This window comes from Festucalex cinctus, chromosome 2 (genome assembly GCF_051991245.1).
Source record: "Festucalex cinctus isolate MCC-2025b chromosome 2, RoL_Fcin_1.0, whole genome shotgun sequence".
Taxonomy (NCBI): domain Eukaryota; kingdom Metazoa; phylum Chordata; class Actinopteri; order Syngnathiformes; family Syngnathidae; genus Festucalex; species Festucalex cinctus.
The window spans coordinates 17,246,763-17,263,381 of NC_135412.1; the positions used below are offsets into that span (position 1 = coordinate 17,246,763).

The 16,619-nt window shown below is 40.2% G+C and overlaps 1 protein-coding gene across 1 annotated transcript in view; it reads right to left on the reverse strand.

The window, feature by feature from the left end:
• The window catches only part of pcbp4 (poly(rC) binding protein 4), a 68,993-nt gene extending 66,530 nt beyond the window's left edge, over nt 1-2,463 (reverse strand). Inside the window, exon 1 of the mRNA XM_077513426.1 lies at nt 2,267-2,463. The gene's annotated coding sequence lies outside the window, so the exon portion shown is untranslated. The remainder of the gene's footprint in view (nt 1-2,266) is intronic.
• Nucleotides 2,464-16,619: the final 14,156 nt, after the last annotated feature.

Sequence of the window (16,619 nt, forward strand, 5' to 3'; positions counted from 1 at the left end):
CAATATATTTTTGCACCCATGCTATTTGTGATGTTCTGGGGTTGGATTCCAAAAACGCAGACACAAATAAGATGTTAACTCTTTATTCGCATAACATCGAGAGGCGTGGAACAAACTTGACTAGACGTGAAACAACAAGAATGTATCAAGAATCCCGAGACGCTAAGCTAACTTGGGCTGTGGAGGTGCTCAGGGAAACGGAAGAAATAGAAGAAAATAATGCTGACAAAAACACACACTTCTCAGTCAGGCTTATATAGACAGCGAATCGATCTGATTGGTTGTGGCTAGACATGTGGGTAACGGGACTGACATGGAATTATCTGATTCGCTGTTGACCAGATAAAGAGATTAACACATTCAATGCCAGACCAGCAAAAAATGCATAATTTGACGTCTTTTTCTGTCAATGGCAGTGAATGAGTTAAAGATACCTGACATCACATAGCGTCTTACCAGTTGAAACTAGATGCTGGTTACATCAGTTCAAAACAGACACTTGACCACACGGTCATGACCCAAACATAACCCTTTGCAACCCAGTCATGACACTCTTGGTCTTCAGAATGCTTGGACTGAGCCCGACCACGGATGGTGAATTTCCGCGGATAACCCTTCAATAGTTAACAGTTATCGTATGTACAATATATCACTAACTGCAATCCTGATGACGAAGAATCAACTTTTGTGATAAGACGAGCTGTTTTTGTGGATTTTACTTGTTTGGTTTCTGTTAAGTCCTAGTTTGATGATGAGCACATGTAAACACCGGCCCTGGGCAGCGCCATCTTATCTATTGACAATTCTGAGCTTAAGTCACAATTGCAAAAAAAAGTCAAAATGGCGGTCTAATGGTGCATTTGATGAAGAGAGAAAACCGGGAAATGTGCACGGGAACGCCCCTTTGAACTTGGGAGGTCGGAATTGCGAAGTCGGCGGAGTGGACATCACCGACTGTCTTCAATGTGACGTCACTCAACAAGAGACACAGTCCATGAACGACGAAGCATAATTCACACAATTATGAACATATATAACTATTTATTATGACGGTAAATTAAGTAAGTAACATCACGTAATCCAAAATTATTTAGACTGACTGCATTAACCACAACAACAACAAACAATTTATCAGATGTCTTTGTTTACATTCTCCTCAAACGCTTTGAGGTCAGAAGTGGGACAATCCGAGTGGGATCAATGCAACTTCCCACCTTCCTTGAATGCACCATGAACTGGGTGAAAAGAAACTCTCGTCTGATTGAAAAGCATTCGACTTTGGAGTGTTGTAATTTGATTAGTCAGGATTATTTTGATTTCAAAATGTGATGAAATGTCATTTGACTATTACAGTAAGCCTGGTTTGGATATCCACCGGCAAAAAAGCAATACAAATATGCTGTATGTGCTCAACAAACAAATTGTTTGATCCACTTTGATCTGCAAGTGTGTAATGAATGTTGATTCTTGAGGTTGACATTTCAGATTTGCAAAAAGATAATAAAAAAAAAAATTGCATTTTCCTCATCTATGTATTAGCACCAAAACAATGGAAAGATTTTCCAACAGTCATTTATAGCTTAGAATATTAAATAAGCCAGTAATATGCTGATTTGAATGTGGCCCAACTAAAATGTTTAATGCCCCTGCTACTAACCAAATTATACCCATCCGAGAAATGTTCACTTCACTACAGGCAATGGAAACAAAATATTCGAAAGGACTTAATTTGGTACCCAGCATTCCATCTGACAACTCCAACCACAGACGTGCCACGAAAAGTGACTTTTGCTCAGCTTTGGCGTCTTTCTTCTTCTCAAGGCAGCTTCGCCTGCATCCAGATGCAGCACTAATGCAATTGGGCATCTTGGGTGAATAATGGTGCTGTCACACAAGTCGCTGCCTCAGCACCGGGCGGGCGCCCACGCGAGCCGACTTGAGCAGAAAGATCTTTGTGTTCGGAACCGGCTCGCCCCGCTTCCATTATCATCAAATTGGCCGAGCACAACGCGCCGATTGTGTCCCTGCCACTCGCTCACTCACTCACTCACTCACTCACTCACTCACTCACTCACTGACCGGGAGACTGTCGCGCATGGTGCATTTGGGGAAGAAGACAAATTGAAAAAAAAACGTGCCCGCGCATGTTGAAATCGTCCGATTGGAAAATCCGCCACTCGCCTCGTGAAATGCATCACGCCGCACGGCGCACGCGTGTTTCAAGTTGGACAAGAACGCACGCGAAACGCGTCGTCTCGGTTTGTACCTGCTCGGATGCAATCGGTCGAAGGCTCCCCCACAGTTAAACAATCGCCATGGATCGGAGTTCCTCGGGGTTTGTATCCACATTAGAGTCCACGACCGCGGAGCTGATACGGCTGACAGTGGACGAGGAGGCAAGCAAGCAAGCAAGCGGGGACGCGACCGGTTCGCTCACAGTGATGGAGAGAGACAGTGCAGGCGGTCCGCGGTTCGGGGGCGGGGGGGAGGGGGAGGGGTCTCTGTCTCTCCACCCAAGCCTCCACCCCCACCCCACCACTCTGGCCTGCACGCTGCTCCTCCTGTCCTCACAGGACCCCTGCTGGAACATCTTGACATGACTACTATTATTAGGACCACCTCTGTACACTAGTATTAAAAAAAAATAATAATAATAATAATAATAATAAGCACAAATGTAGGATAAGTAGTCCATGAGATGTATGAATGGATATAATTCACTGATTTATTTATTTATTTATTTTTTTAGAAATTTACACTGCACGTGCTCCTTTGAAGTTTTGACTATTCAGAACCAGGTAAACGTGCGCCATCTGGTGGATTGTCTTGAGCATCGCAAGTGCAGTGCCACGTCTCAAAATAGAGTTGAAAACATTGACAACGGATTTTTTATTTTATTTATTTATTTATTTATTTTTTACTGCTATTTAATGCGAAAAGTAACACTTGATAATCGGTCCGACAGATATGGATTTTTTTTTTTAGGCTGATACCAATTTCTAATGGAAAAAAAAGTACAGATTACAGATTCAGCCAACAAAAAATATATATATATATATATATATATATATATATATATATATATATATATATATATATATATATATGTATACACCAGTAATTGAATATGTGTCATATTTAAAACATGCTTGATTTATGTTGAACTATCATCCATCCATTTTCTTGACCGCTTATTCCTCACAAGGGTCGCGGGGGTGCTGGCACCTATCTCAACTGGCTTTGGGCAGTAGGCGGGGGACACCCTGGACTGGTTGCCAGCCAATCGCAGGGCACACAGAGACACATTCACAAGCACATCTGGGAGCCACCAATTAACCTGCCGTGCATGTCTTTGAAATGTGGGAGGATTGTTGAATTATGTTTGTATTTTACTTTATAAATAAACCGCGACTTCAGACTGTGTGTAAAATAGTGACTTACAGGACAATTCCTTGCACAACTTGAATGGCTCACATAAGGATTTCTTTTAAAAATTAAGATTTGCTTTAGAGCCACAGAATGACCTAATCAACCAATTTCATCTACATTTAATGACACAAGCTTATTGTATAGATATGCCATAAATAATAAAACCCTTGTGTACAAATGTAAATGGTTGGAGTACGTAAAGTTAAAAACAATTGGCAAACATTGGCTGTTTGGCCAATTTTGGCTGATGTTTGAAAGCCAATTTAATCAGCTGGTCGATTAACCAGTGCTATGCTCTCATAATATACTTTACTCAAATGCTGACATACTTCAATCCTGTATGATTACAACCGATTAAAGGGGAACTCAAGGCAAAACATCTCTTTGCAATAATTCAAGGGACCACATGAGTAGCCTGCAGGCCTTTTCTAAAGACATTAGGAAGCTTGTCGAAGTGATACTTTCCAAATGTGAACACACTGACAGAGATGAATAAAAATACTGTTGAAATCCTTATGAAATTTATATGTCTAATTATTACTCTTGAAGGTATTTACACAAAATGTGTTTTTTCAGAAGTGCGTACCAAACTGGGCTGGCCTTGTGCGTCAATCAGTAAGAAATAGCTGGCCGCATCAAAAAGGTTGGTGACAGACAGACCATCTCTGATTTCTGTCATCTTCTAAGAAAGCAGACTGATTATCTTATCTTATCTTTTGAAAATAACATTTTCAAATACTATCTACTTTAACCCCCCCCCCCCCCCCCGCACTGTACTGCAGATACACTGACAAGATGTTACAATCAGCAGAGGGCGCTGCGCGCTTTCAAAGCTTTTCTGCAGGCACATCTCATCGTCAACAAAACGCATGCACGCGCACGCATGCACGAACGCTCGCACACACGCAGACACACAGAGTCGCGACTTGGTGGATTGTGTTTCAATCAAGGAAGGTACTTGGCATAAACATTAAAACAAGGAAACAAAATAAGTGATGATAGTTTGGGTAAGCAGTATTTCACACGCTTTATTGAGCTCAGCCAAGTTTTTCATTTTACGTTGAAACTCAACTAAACAAACACGTCACAAAATATGTTGATCTTGTTGCAGTTTACTCACGCATTTACTATCTATAGTATATATAAATAATTGAGTGTGTGCATGTCATGACCTCATCTGTTGTATACAATAAGAACAAGAGAGAAAACACTGGTCTATAAAACCACTAGTGATGCCTTGAGATACGAATGATTTGACTTCACACATTTCCGAGATACATGTCGTCATTGGAAAAGAAAACGTTCAGCGGATTTTTTTTTATTTTTTTTTTGTTCCCCATTAAACTTGCAACTGTAGACTTGACATTGCAAATCATGTAGCTGGGACACTGACTCCTATCACTCAACTCTATATTTCGAGAAAAACCACCGCTGTTTTCTTAAGATGGAGCCCAGGGGTAGCACATACATTGAAAACAGAAGGGGCCCCACAATTGAACCCTGTGGAACACCATGCGTTCTGTTGTGAGTTCAAACTGCACATATTTGTCCGACCACTTTGTCCCATTGCTCCACATAGTTAGTATGAAGGGACTTGAGATACAAGTGCTTGCCTTTGAGTTACGAGTTTGGTCACGGAATGAATTAAACTCATTTCTCAAGGCACCACTGTACTGCAAGCAATAAAGATCATTGTTAATTAAAAGAAGAGAGGCTGTCAAGCTTTGATCTTTGACCCCAAAACGTGGAAATCAAATGAAATGACAAAAGCGACGTTTTTCCGTGAAACGTGAGTCTGATTCTCCACCCACCTTTTGTCTGGCAAATGCATTGCACGTTATCCCCACTTGTGCGGAAGCATCAGAGCTTTACAAACGTATCTCGTTAGAAAAATGAGAGACAACACCGAGCCAACAACTATTATCATTGAACCGTGGGATGTCTCTCTTCTACTCAGAAAGTGTCACGCACAAACAAACATGGTTTCACTTTCCGTGTGCGGGATTACCTGATTGTTCTCCTGATGTGGAGACGGAAGACATAATGGGAAAGATCAACGCAAAGTGATCGAAAAGATGCCTTTTATTTGTCTTGTTTTTTTATTCCCTCCAACTTAGAACACTTTTCAAGTAAAGATTTCACATGAAGACAGTCGTCAGAAGTTGGACCTGTCAGATTCATAAATTAAAGAAAGCCGCGACAAAAGCACAATGTTTACTAAAGACGTGCATTTTAATGTAGGCTGCCGTTGTATATTAGAAGAAAAAAGCCCATTTCCATAATCTTTTGAAGATGTATGGCGTCCCTTTCAAGCAAATGTAATCATTTGAACAATGGAGGTGAAGCAGACATTTGTCCAGAATGGAGATGGAATACTAATAAGAGATTTAGAATTAAATAGCTTACAGAACACAGATCATGTTTGTATTTCTGCATGAAGGTTTTCTGTTTGTTTGGGATTTTTGTTGTGCGTGGACTTAAATCTGATTCATTACAGATGAACAACAAACTCCCTTTCATTGCAAATATTCATTTGTATTGTAAAATTGCTATGAAGGAAGAAATAAGCAGGATCTTCCCCTTTCAATCCATCCTATCTATTCTACTGAATCCGTTTTGGGGGGGTTTTTCGGGGGGGGGTTTTGTATGAAAGAAAAATCAAAGTCAACCACTGATAGCAAATTCAAACTACACACTGCTATTACTGGAGTTGAATTAAAAAAAAAAAAAAAAGCCGTCATACACCAATTTTGTTTATATGTCACCATCTTCATTTCTGCCAAACACATCCAAAAGCGACACGTGACGTGTTGGAAAATATGACAAGATGACATACATACAGCGCACTCGGCTGCCAGCATAATCTCCTTTTTGGCCTTACAACTTCTGATTCCCGAGGAGCTGTGATGATCTTGTACTTGCTGAGTTTACTCAGGTCAGTCACAACAACCCGGACAGCAAAATGGGCTCGAGCCTGAATGACAACAGTTTTTGCACTCAGCTGTCAATGTAAAAATACAGCATTTATTAACAATCAGGAGGTGGAAGAAACAAATTAACAAAACCATACTTAACTCATTCACTCCCAGCCATTTTCACTGAAGCAACCCCCTTCGCTCCCAGCTGTTTTACTGTATTTTGACTGATTATGCAAGTCCAACAGAATATTGTGTTGTATTGCTTTAAAAACATGCAACCTACCAAAAGAAAGATTCTTTCATCAGGAAGAAAAAAAAAAAGTATAAATGTATCTGAGTCCATTTTTTTTAGCAATTAGCATCAGAATACAGCTTAGTTTTATCAATATTCACATTCCTGGTGAAAACACTGGCAAAAAGAGCTTGTTGCAACATGGCCCTGGCTGATCTCTTTACTCTACTGCCACCTACTGGTCGGTTTATGTAATAAATGCTACTGCTTTAAGCCACCTATTCTGCATCAAAGCCTTCTGAATGCGCTTACATAAAAAAATAAAAATAAAAAACAGTAATTTAAAAAAAAACGTAAAAATACATTTTTGGGTTTGAATGAGTTAAATGAGAAAGATTTTGCAATTCACGAGTACACTATGTGGCTCAAAGATAAAGATCAATACTGGATCTCCTCAACTCTTTCATTCAGAATAATGTGACTTACGCAGTTCATATGAAAATGTACACACCCACTATGGCAGGTTTTTGAGATCTAAAAAAAAAAATAGCACCAAGATGCATCATTTTAAAACCTTTACCACTTTTAATGTGGCCAACTCATTGAAAAAAAATCTTTTCAAAAAGGAAATTTAAAATATACAAAGTCAAGTTCAACCTTAGCATAATCACTATTAAAAAAAAAAATAGCCCAAACACAAGTGGTAAAATGTGTTATAGTGTGATGACATCTTGTTTGAACATTTTGGCCATATACTCTAAAAACAATTGGGTCAAAAGTTACCCAATTATTGATCAAAAATGGACCGATCCATTTTCTGGGTCAATTTTGAGCCAATTTTTGGTTAAAAAAAAAAAAAAAAAGGATAATTTTCGATAAAACAACCCAGAAGGTTTTTGGAATTACTGTACACTCTAAAAACAGTTGGGTCAAAATTAACCCAACTAACAGTAAAAAATACAAAAAAAACAAAAAAAAACTGACCAATCCTCTATTGGGTCTATTTGACTCAACTTTGGGTCAAAAATTGGGTCATTTTTTTTTATAAAATGGGGGTGGACAAACTCAGTCCTCGAAGGCCAGAGTCCTGCAGGTTTTGCATGTTTCCCTTCTCCAACACAGCTGATATATGATCAGCTCATCAGCAAGCTCTGCATAAACCGGATAATGATCCTGTTGATTGGAATCAGCTTGTTTTGGAAGAGGGAAACCTCCAAAACCTGCAGGACTCCGGCCCTCGAGGCCCACCCCTGGCATCAAACAACGCAGAAAATTAGGTCAAATTGACCCAAGTAGAGGATCTGACCCATATTTATGAGTTGTTTTACACTAAAAGAGTCATTTCTTGACTCAAAGTTGGGTCAAATAGACCCAAGTAAGAGGATTGTTCCATTTTTTACCCTAGTTGGGTTATTTTTGACCCGACTGTTTTTAGAGTGTACAGTAATTCCAAAAGGGGTGCTTTGCACAAATATGATCGTGACTGTACATCAACAAAACAACACAATACCAACAGTGACGTATGCTGGTGGGACTGGAACTGTTTCCCTGGAGGGAATTAGGACCAGTTCCAAATTGTTGACCTCATTGAGATTTACAATCTCCTTTGCATGACTGACCTGGCCAAATAGCAGTCAGGGTAAGTTTGTTAGCTTTTAAAATAATACTGCTAAAAAAGAAAAAGAAAAAAAAAGGCAGGTATCGTCTGTGACAATAGCTGAACTTTACTTGGATTTTATCAGTCACTTAAAATCAGGGGTTTCCAATTCATTTTTGTCGTGGGCCTCACTGTAAGTTACGCTTTCCCTTGGAAGACGATATACATAATATCACATGTACAGTACACAAAAAATCGATGGACTGCATTGGCAAATGTACTGCATTTTATATGGATAACTACTTTAGAAATCAGAAGTCAAAAATAGTTTGTTCAACTACTGTTCAGATTGCTGTAATGATGGGTTTAGTAACAAGAAAAAAAAAATACTGACATGCTTGATTTTCTTTCACGGGCCGTAATATCATGATGTAGCGGGCCAGATCTGGCCCCCCGGGCCTTGAGTTTGACACCGGTGCTTTAAATGATAGCAATTGTGTGCTGACTCACATTTTCCATGAGTCACAATGGGAGTGGTTCATTCCGAATTTGCTCACACCTCAACTATAAGAAGGAGTGCGAAATTGTGCACCCACCTTATTTCAGTTGTTTATTTTTTTTACTCCTACACACAAAAAGATTAGTTAATTCTTTCAGTTGATTTGTCACGTTCATGGTGCAAACGCATTAAAATGTATCTTTGTTTCGTTTTCAAAAACAGAGATGTGTCGACTTTTTATATCTACTCTCTATTTGTTGTGCTTCGCTGTTAGACTGTGCCGCTGTTAAAACATTTCGAAAAGAAGCAAGACACCTTCCAGCCAGGGCAGATGAGATCATGGCAGATGTGAGACACGGCTCTCCCCTTCAGGCTACATCATCAAAGGGGCTCAATGATCGCGTGTCACCCAAAGGTGCAGACGCATGCAGCCAGGGCAACATGATGAAGGGCTGACTTGTGGTGGGAAAGTGCCTGCAGGCAGCAACTCGATCTGGAAAGTTGAGAGTTGGAAGGTGTGCGAGAGGCCGGCATTGCTTTCAAAGAGGTGCTAAACAAGGACCGTAAAAATGAACACAAAAGAGTAAAAATGGGTGAATATCGCCATAAATTGCCTTCGCTCTCTTCATCAGAATCAGCATGAAAAAAGAGCAGAAAAATAAAATTCTTTGCACACAAATCATTTCGTCTTACTACAATGTGTGAAACGTGCGTTGAATTCACTGATCTGAATATATGACTGGATGGCCGATAGGCCAAGACTTTTGAAGTCACGAAGGCCGCCATATTGCTCCTCCCAAGAAACGTTTCTCGGCATACGATCCTATACCTTCACAACTCACAAGTTTCGAAATTGGAGAAAATTTAAGACAGTACTTAGTAAAAACGGCATGATTTATGGTGTTTTAAATTTGTTAAACATAAACAGAGGACTTAAGACACTTTCAACTTGAACTCCCCTTTTTAGACAGCATCTGATATTTTAATGACTTCACTCGTATCAGCATTTTGTCTTTCTTCAATAGAGGCTGAAACAGTAGTTGGTTGCAGAATAAAAATTTACACTGATGTTTTGTAATTGTCATCATATTATGCTGGAACGTATAACATGTCCACCCTGTCATACTGAATTATCAATTGTTAAGTGAATATATTGGGAATTTTAAATATACTTGTTAAACAGAACACAGTCAACTTGTTAACTGAACCATGTTGCTAAGTGAAGGCCCAGCATGTGCTCATTAAATGTTAATCCATCCATCCATTTTCTTTAACCGCTTATTCCTCACAAGGGTCGCAGGGGGTGCTGGCGCCTATCTCAGCTGGCTTTGGGAAGTAGGCGGGGTACACCCTGAACTGTTTGCCAGCCAATCGCAGGGCACACAGAGACGAACAACCATCCACACGCACAAGCACACCTAGGGACAATTCGGAGCGCCCAATTAACCTGTCATGCATGCCTTTGGAATGTGGGAGGAGACCGGAGTACCCGGAGAAGACCCACACGGGCACGGGGAGAACATGTAAACGCCACCCAGGAAGGCCGGAGCCTGGACTCGAACCCGAGTCCTCAGAACTGGGAGGCGGACGTGCTAACCAGTCATGCACCGCGCCGCCTAAATGTTAACGTTAGCCAAAAATTACATGCCCTGTCAGCCAGCTCATATTGTGAAGCCATGTTAAATGAACTTATTTTTTAAAAATGTGTTTGACCTTGACTCATTTGTCATTTCATCTACTTTGTCATGATCTGTGTTTGGTTTGGGTTAGGTTTTAGTTGTCATGTGTCCCTATTGTGCTTGTCATCCCGGTCCCTTGCGTCTTCCAATTATGCTTTGTCACTGTCTCGTTAGTTTGGTCCCATTTAGTTCCCTCCTTCCCCGCGGTCTTTGTGGGATCATTCGTTTGTGTGTCTCAGTCTTTGTCGGTTGTCCTTGCCCCAGTTAGCCTTGTGTGTTTTGTTTGTTACGTTGTATCTGCTTTTGTTAGTTGAACAGTTGCAATTTCAAGTTCCTTGTTTGCCTTTGGGTTCTTCTTTTGGACTTTTTTTTTTTTTTTTGACATCCTGCAGTGCAAACCTGCCTCACATCCCCACTTCATGCATTTGGGTTAAGTTATTTAATGGAAAATCCTTTTTTTGTTGTTGTTGTAAAATTGGGACAGGTCAAAGGTACTTTTTGGTAATATTGACTCATATCATATGCATTTAATTTTTGCTTTCCGAATAGAAAAAGGGTGGGGGGTGGGTCTAATGATATAGTTCCGTATCTTCAGACAACATGAAAGGATGTTTCAGAGTCTCAAGTTATGTATGTACCTTCAAAAAGCGTCTGATCTTAAAATGGCAAACAAGTCATGAGATCTGCCCTGGAGCACAATACGCTGCTTGTGCACTTGAGCACATTTATGTGGCATGTTCAACAATTCATTTAAAAGAAACACACGCACACACAAAAGACTGTTGCTTATATTCTTTTGTGGACAAAAGACTTCTGAAAATAAAAGCTGAAATCTCCTATGTTTAATGAATTGAGAGGATTCTGTCTGCTGACAATATACAGCAAAATGCAGAAGAAACATTTTTATGACCCAGGTGCTGTATACACATATTACATTTTGCCTCTATGCCCAGTTGTCTGTTTTTAATTAACTAATTGTAGAATCATCATTAGTCATTCTTTTGATCATGTGCACCTATTTAGCAACATGCACTCACGCTGGACGCTAACTAGCGCAGCAATTGAACAACAGTGCAGATTAGCGCTGGTGATGTATTAAACGTCTTGAGATGACGCAGCCGTGCTTGAATTGAGCACAGAAAAAGTAGGATTCGCTGATAGCTGGAATGGAAATCCTGTTCAGTTTGTCCTGTTTTTCATTTGGTCGATAGATTCAGCTCCCAAGGCCTTTTTGCGCTCTGATCATGAATTTGATCTTGGGGGAATGCAAGTCTTTCAGTATGTGGAGTAGCTGAAAAGTGGAAAACAACTCCAGTTGGCTCTTGTTTGCCCAATAATTGCCTGGCCTCTTAATATGTTGTGTGTGAATTAAAAACAGCTATTTACATATTGTAATTTCTTGACAATATGTTTTGGGTTTTTTTTTGCAAAAAAATATAGATGCACAGGGAATTTAACCTGATTGATAATTGTAAGTGACTCAAGGGAGTTCTTCACATTGACACTAGGGATGTAACAATATCGTGATATTAAAACTCCCACAATATATCGTCATTGTCATGTCACGATATTAAAAGCAGTACATCTGTTACAAAAAAAGTCGGGTTGATTTCCATTTGTGTGGTTCTAGCACCCTCTTGTGGCTAGTTCTTTAGTGCAGTTTAATTTTCACAAGGCATGCTTTGGCCCTTCTATGTTTAAAATCGACGCTAATCGTCAGACGAAGGGGAACATAATTTTCCTGTGAACCATCAATATGTGTAGGAACTCAATGTATGCTTGCATTAGCAAGTGCCTCAATATGTATATATACACATATATGTGTGTATGTGTGTGTAATATATATATTTTATATTTTTAATTAATTAAATTAAAGATTTTTAATCTACAAAAGTACAATATTGTTTTTTTTGTTTTTTTTTAGTATGAGCTCTTTTTTTTTTTTTTTTTTTTTTTTTTTTACAATATTGTGACCTTTTTTGTATCACCAACCTCCCCACAATATCGGGATAGTATCGTATCGTGATGTTTGTATATCGTTACATCCCAAATTGACACCAGAGGCAGACTCGCCATTGGGAATTTTCGTGACTCCAAAAAAAAAAAAAAAACACGGGTCGATACGCCGATGAAAGAAATCTCCCTATATTTCACAACCCAAAGATGTCAAGTATTTTATGTACAAGTATGTGTTATTCCCGAGAAATAGACGGAAACAACATGTTGTGCTTTACGTTCTTATCATTATTTGAGAACCTCAGAGCACAAAGACAAAATATCCTCAGGCTTTTGTTTGCCTGCACATGCCTACACACATTCCTGGAATGTAGAGAATGGCGCACAAGTGACAAGCGTGGCCTTGTATTAGCGACTCCCTCCCCCGCCCACCCTGTAGATTAGGCCCGTATCTGTCAAATGAGACGGTGCCGACGGATTTGGCCAACGGGACTTTGACATGGAGGCCACAGACTCTCTGCTCTCCGTCACGAAGTCTCGCAGAACCAAAGCAAAGGTGAGGAGACAACCTTGGAGAAGCTCGTGGGTGGATGTACTGTGAGCCACACAATAGGCAGCTTTGGATGCCTCCGTTTGGCCTCCTTCAGTGTTGGTACATTTTTTCTCTAGAGCAGCGCTTGTCATAGTTATGACTACCACAAGGAATTTTAAGTGATACTTGCCGTCTGCTTTCAATTCACACCTTCCCACATGCAGTGTCACCTGGATGCATGTGTGGATGGGGCATCCATAGCCTTGACTCGTTTCTATGCCAGCCCCCTCTTGTACACATCGTGAATAGCTCCGCAATAAGGGAGACAGAAATACTTCCTTGACCTCTGACTCATGGTTTTATCTGACTGGAATTGAGAGGCAGAGGTGTGCGTTTCAGTGCCTGGAAGCTGACATGAGTCAGTCCTCACTGCTCTGTTCTATTCTATTAGGTTCTATTCCATTGTTTCTTGCTTTGTTCCAGTCCACTTGCATTTACTGAGAGGGAACATACCTAATGTGGTTGAAAAGTCACGCACATTCCTCAGCTCTTCTACACATCCTGCCTGGTTAATAAATATAGGAGAAAACAGAACAAGGTGATGATTATCTACAGCAGAGCTGAGAGGTAACCACCACTCTGCAAAGGACAACATTGGACTTTCAGTACTTGATGTCTATTGAGTAGAGGCACTGACACGGATGCTGCCATGGATTTGGGGCACCGTGGGCAAAAAATGACACTTTGGCTGTTACTATGTCAACATCGAAAAGAAAAAAAATAGTTGTTCTTCACTATTTGGAGGAGCAATGTTTGCAGGTTGTCTGCACCACTGATTAAAAAAATATATATTTCTGTGATAAACAAGGAAACATTTTTCAAAATTAAATGCATAATTTGTTTTTCCTTGTAAAGTTCGATGGGAACTTTCACCGGTTCTTTTATCTTGAATGCTTGCTATACTAATAACAACAACCAGGAGACTGTGTATTCTCAGCTGAACTATTTAGTGGATGCCAGAAAGATCGAGTACACAGCTGTGGAGCCTTATCTGCTGAACGCAAAAGAAGGCCTGTCCCACTCAAAATGGTCGCTAATCTTATACTACCTTCACCGGTCACCCCCACAGGGGCCGGCACTGCCTATCCCATGTAAGAATGTGTGATCTGATGGTCTTAAGTGGTTTCAACTGGAGAAATGCGTGCCAGAGTGCAGATAGATAGGAAGGGCACCAAGCCAGGACAGGTCACAGCGACACAACGGCCTAGTCAAGTCATCTATCTGATCATTAAGCGCCCTAATCTAACAATCCTTAAGACCAGTTTGAGTGGTCTTAAGGACCACTCAATTAAACTATAGCTTTTGACAAAAATTTATATCTCCCCCTGTTGAACTGGCCTAATGGTCAGTTCATACCACCTCACTTATCTTTGCTAAAATCCTATATGTGCGTGTGGTCCCCGACAGAAGGCAATATTGCTCACGATGGGTCTGCCCCCCCTTCAACTGACCTTACCGTAAACCACGCCCGCATGACCTAGTAAACGAATTAAGACGCAAGATGTCATGTCTGCGACGGCACGTGCGTTTTGCTGCGGACAAACAAAAGCAATCCAGTTCCCTGTAGTGCATTGTGTCGTTGTCCAAAGCCAAGAAAAAAACAAAACAAAACAAAAAAATAGTTAAACGCTGTAGTTACGGATTGTGTAAGAGTCAAGTCAAGTCATCTTTATTTTGATAGACACTTTCCGATCGACTAACCAGCATCCTGCTGTCGTCACTGTTTGTGTAAGAGAGACACGAGAGAGACACTGTCCGGATGATTCCATTCCCTAAGCCCTCCAACAACTACGAAAAATGCACGCTGGGTCAAAGTTTGTGGAAGACCACACACACGACCAGTTGAATCACTCTAAAATGACCAGAAACTATATCTGCGCAAAGGTAATGTTCTCCCTTGTTGTTTTTAGCCAAAGGCTAACGATAGCTTCGGGTAGCTAACCGTTTGTTTACTTACTATTTACTATAAATGCCAAAAGAACAAACTTTCCACACACTACCAGTTGAAAAATGACCTCCAAAATGACCAGCAACCACTACGTCTACTCTGTATTAAGGTAATGTTCTCCCTTGTTTTTAGCCAAAGGCTAACAATAGCTAACCGTGTACACACATTTGTTAACTTACTATTTACTATAATGCCAACAAAACATTGAAACTATGAGGTCATATAGATTTATTCTTACCCTGCTTGACAGGAATAATGTCCAAAAACGGTTTTGCCGACAATCGGTCAAAGTGAGTGAGGCGACTGTCTTTTCCTGACTTCTGCAATAGCAGACAGCGATGCGTATTTCCTTTTGTTTTGGGGCAAAATTCCCTTTTGTTTTTGGGCAAAATTGCTTGCTTCGAAGAGCGATATCGGCGTCCTGAAAATACCTGACCGAGAAATCACAAGGAAGATCTGACAACTTTGCGCATGCTGTTTCGCTAATCTTGCCCGAACAATATCGGAGGGAGCTGCTTGTCGCATAATGCGGGCGAGGACGCCTCCCCAACTGGGCAGCCTGGCAGGGTGGGTGACAAACACGCAAGTTACCCAGCGCACGGTTGACTGCCTCGCTCATGTCATCTATCTAATCATTAAGAGCTCTAATCTAACATCCTCTAACGTCATGTTAGCAAACTGACTGAATGAGAAAATCCGATGCTTTGTTTACATGTCTTTTCATTGTATTGCAAACACTAATGGCGCCTTTTTTCTTTCTTTCAAGACCTCAAGGCAAAGTGCACTTGTGATGTATTGTTGCCGTTCCCCACATGCCAGAGCTTCGGACACACTTCTGTTTCTTTCGCGCCACTGCGGGCTAGCCTGTGGACACTGGCGATTTCTAAACTTACTGATGTCCTCTTAATGTGTTTGAGAGTCATTAGACCTGTTTGTTCCTGATAACAACACTATTACCCTCGTCACAGGGGCTATTAGAGGTCTTTCTTCAGGCTCCCATTTAGCATGAGGTCTGCTTAAAGAGCCGCACGTTTACTTGGTAAGAGTTTGAACTGCCTCTGCTCAGTGATTCATACATGCTAATGGACAATTCCATGTAATTACCTTCGAGGTCTCAAATGTAGGCTTAATTAAGTCACATCATTTGCAAATGATCAGATAACTAACTTGCAAGACTTGGATGTGACAATTTTACACTTGTAGATTTTACAAGATGAAATTAGATGAAATTTGCCCCATATTACCAAAGTGGGAAGCACACATATCAACTGATGTATTTCTTACACCATTCACCTTATTTGTATGTAAGTACTACAAGAAAAGATGATTTGATACGTATCTTGATGGAGGGGATGCCTTTCAACTCATACAGTTCAAGGATGGTTCATTATAAATTGGAACGACTTTATTCGATATGGGACAGCTCATTTTGAATGTGTATAAAATTCATTTACTTTTTTGTTGCTATTGTAGAATATGAATGAACTTACCATTACTGTAAACTAGGGATGTAACAATATCCAAACATGACGATACGATATCACGATATGAATATTGTAAAAAAAAAAAAAAAAAAATTGAGCTCGTACTAAAAAAAAAAAAAAATACAGTATTGCGCTTTTGTGCATAACAGCAATGCATATAAACCACCTACAATCTCTTATAAACCACCTACAATCTCTAATAACAATTCATATTGATGCACGTACTTGCTTATGCACGCACATATTGAGTTCCTCCACATATTGACTCGGTTCACAAGCATATTA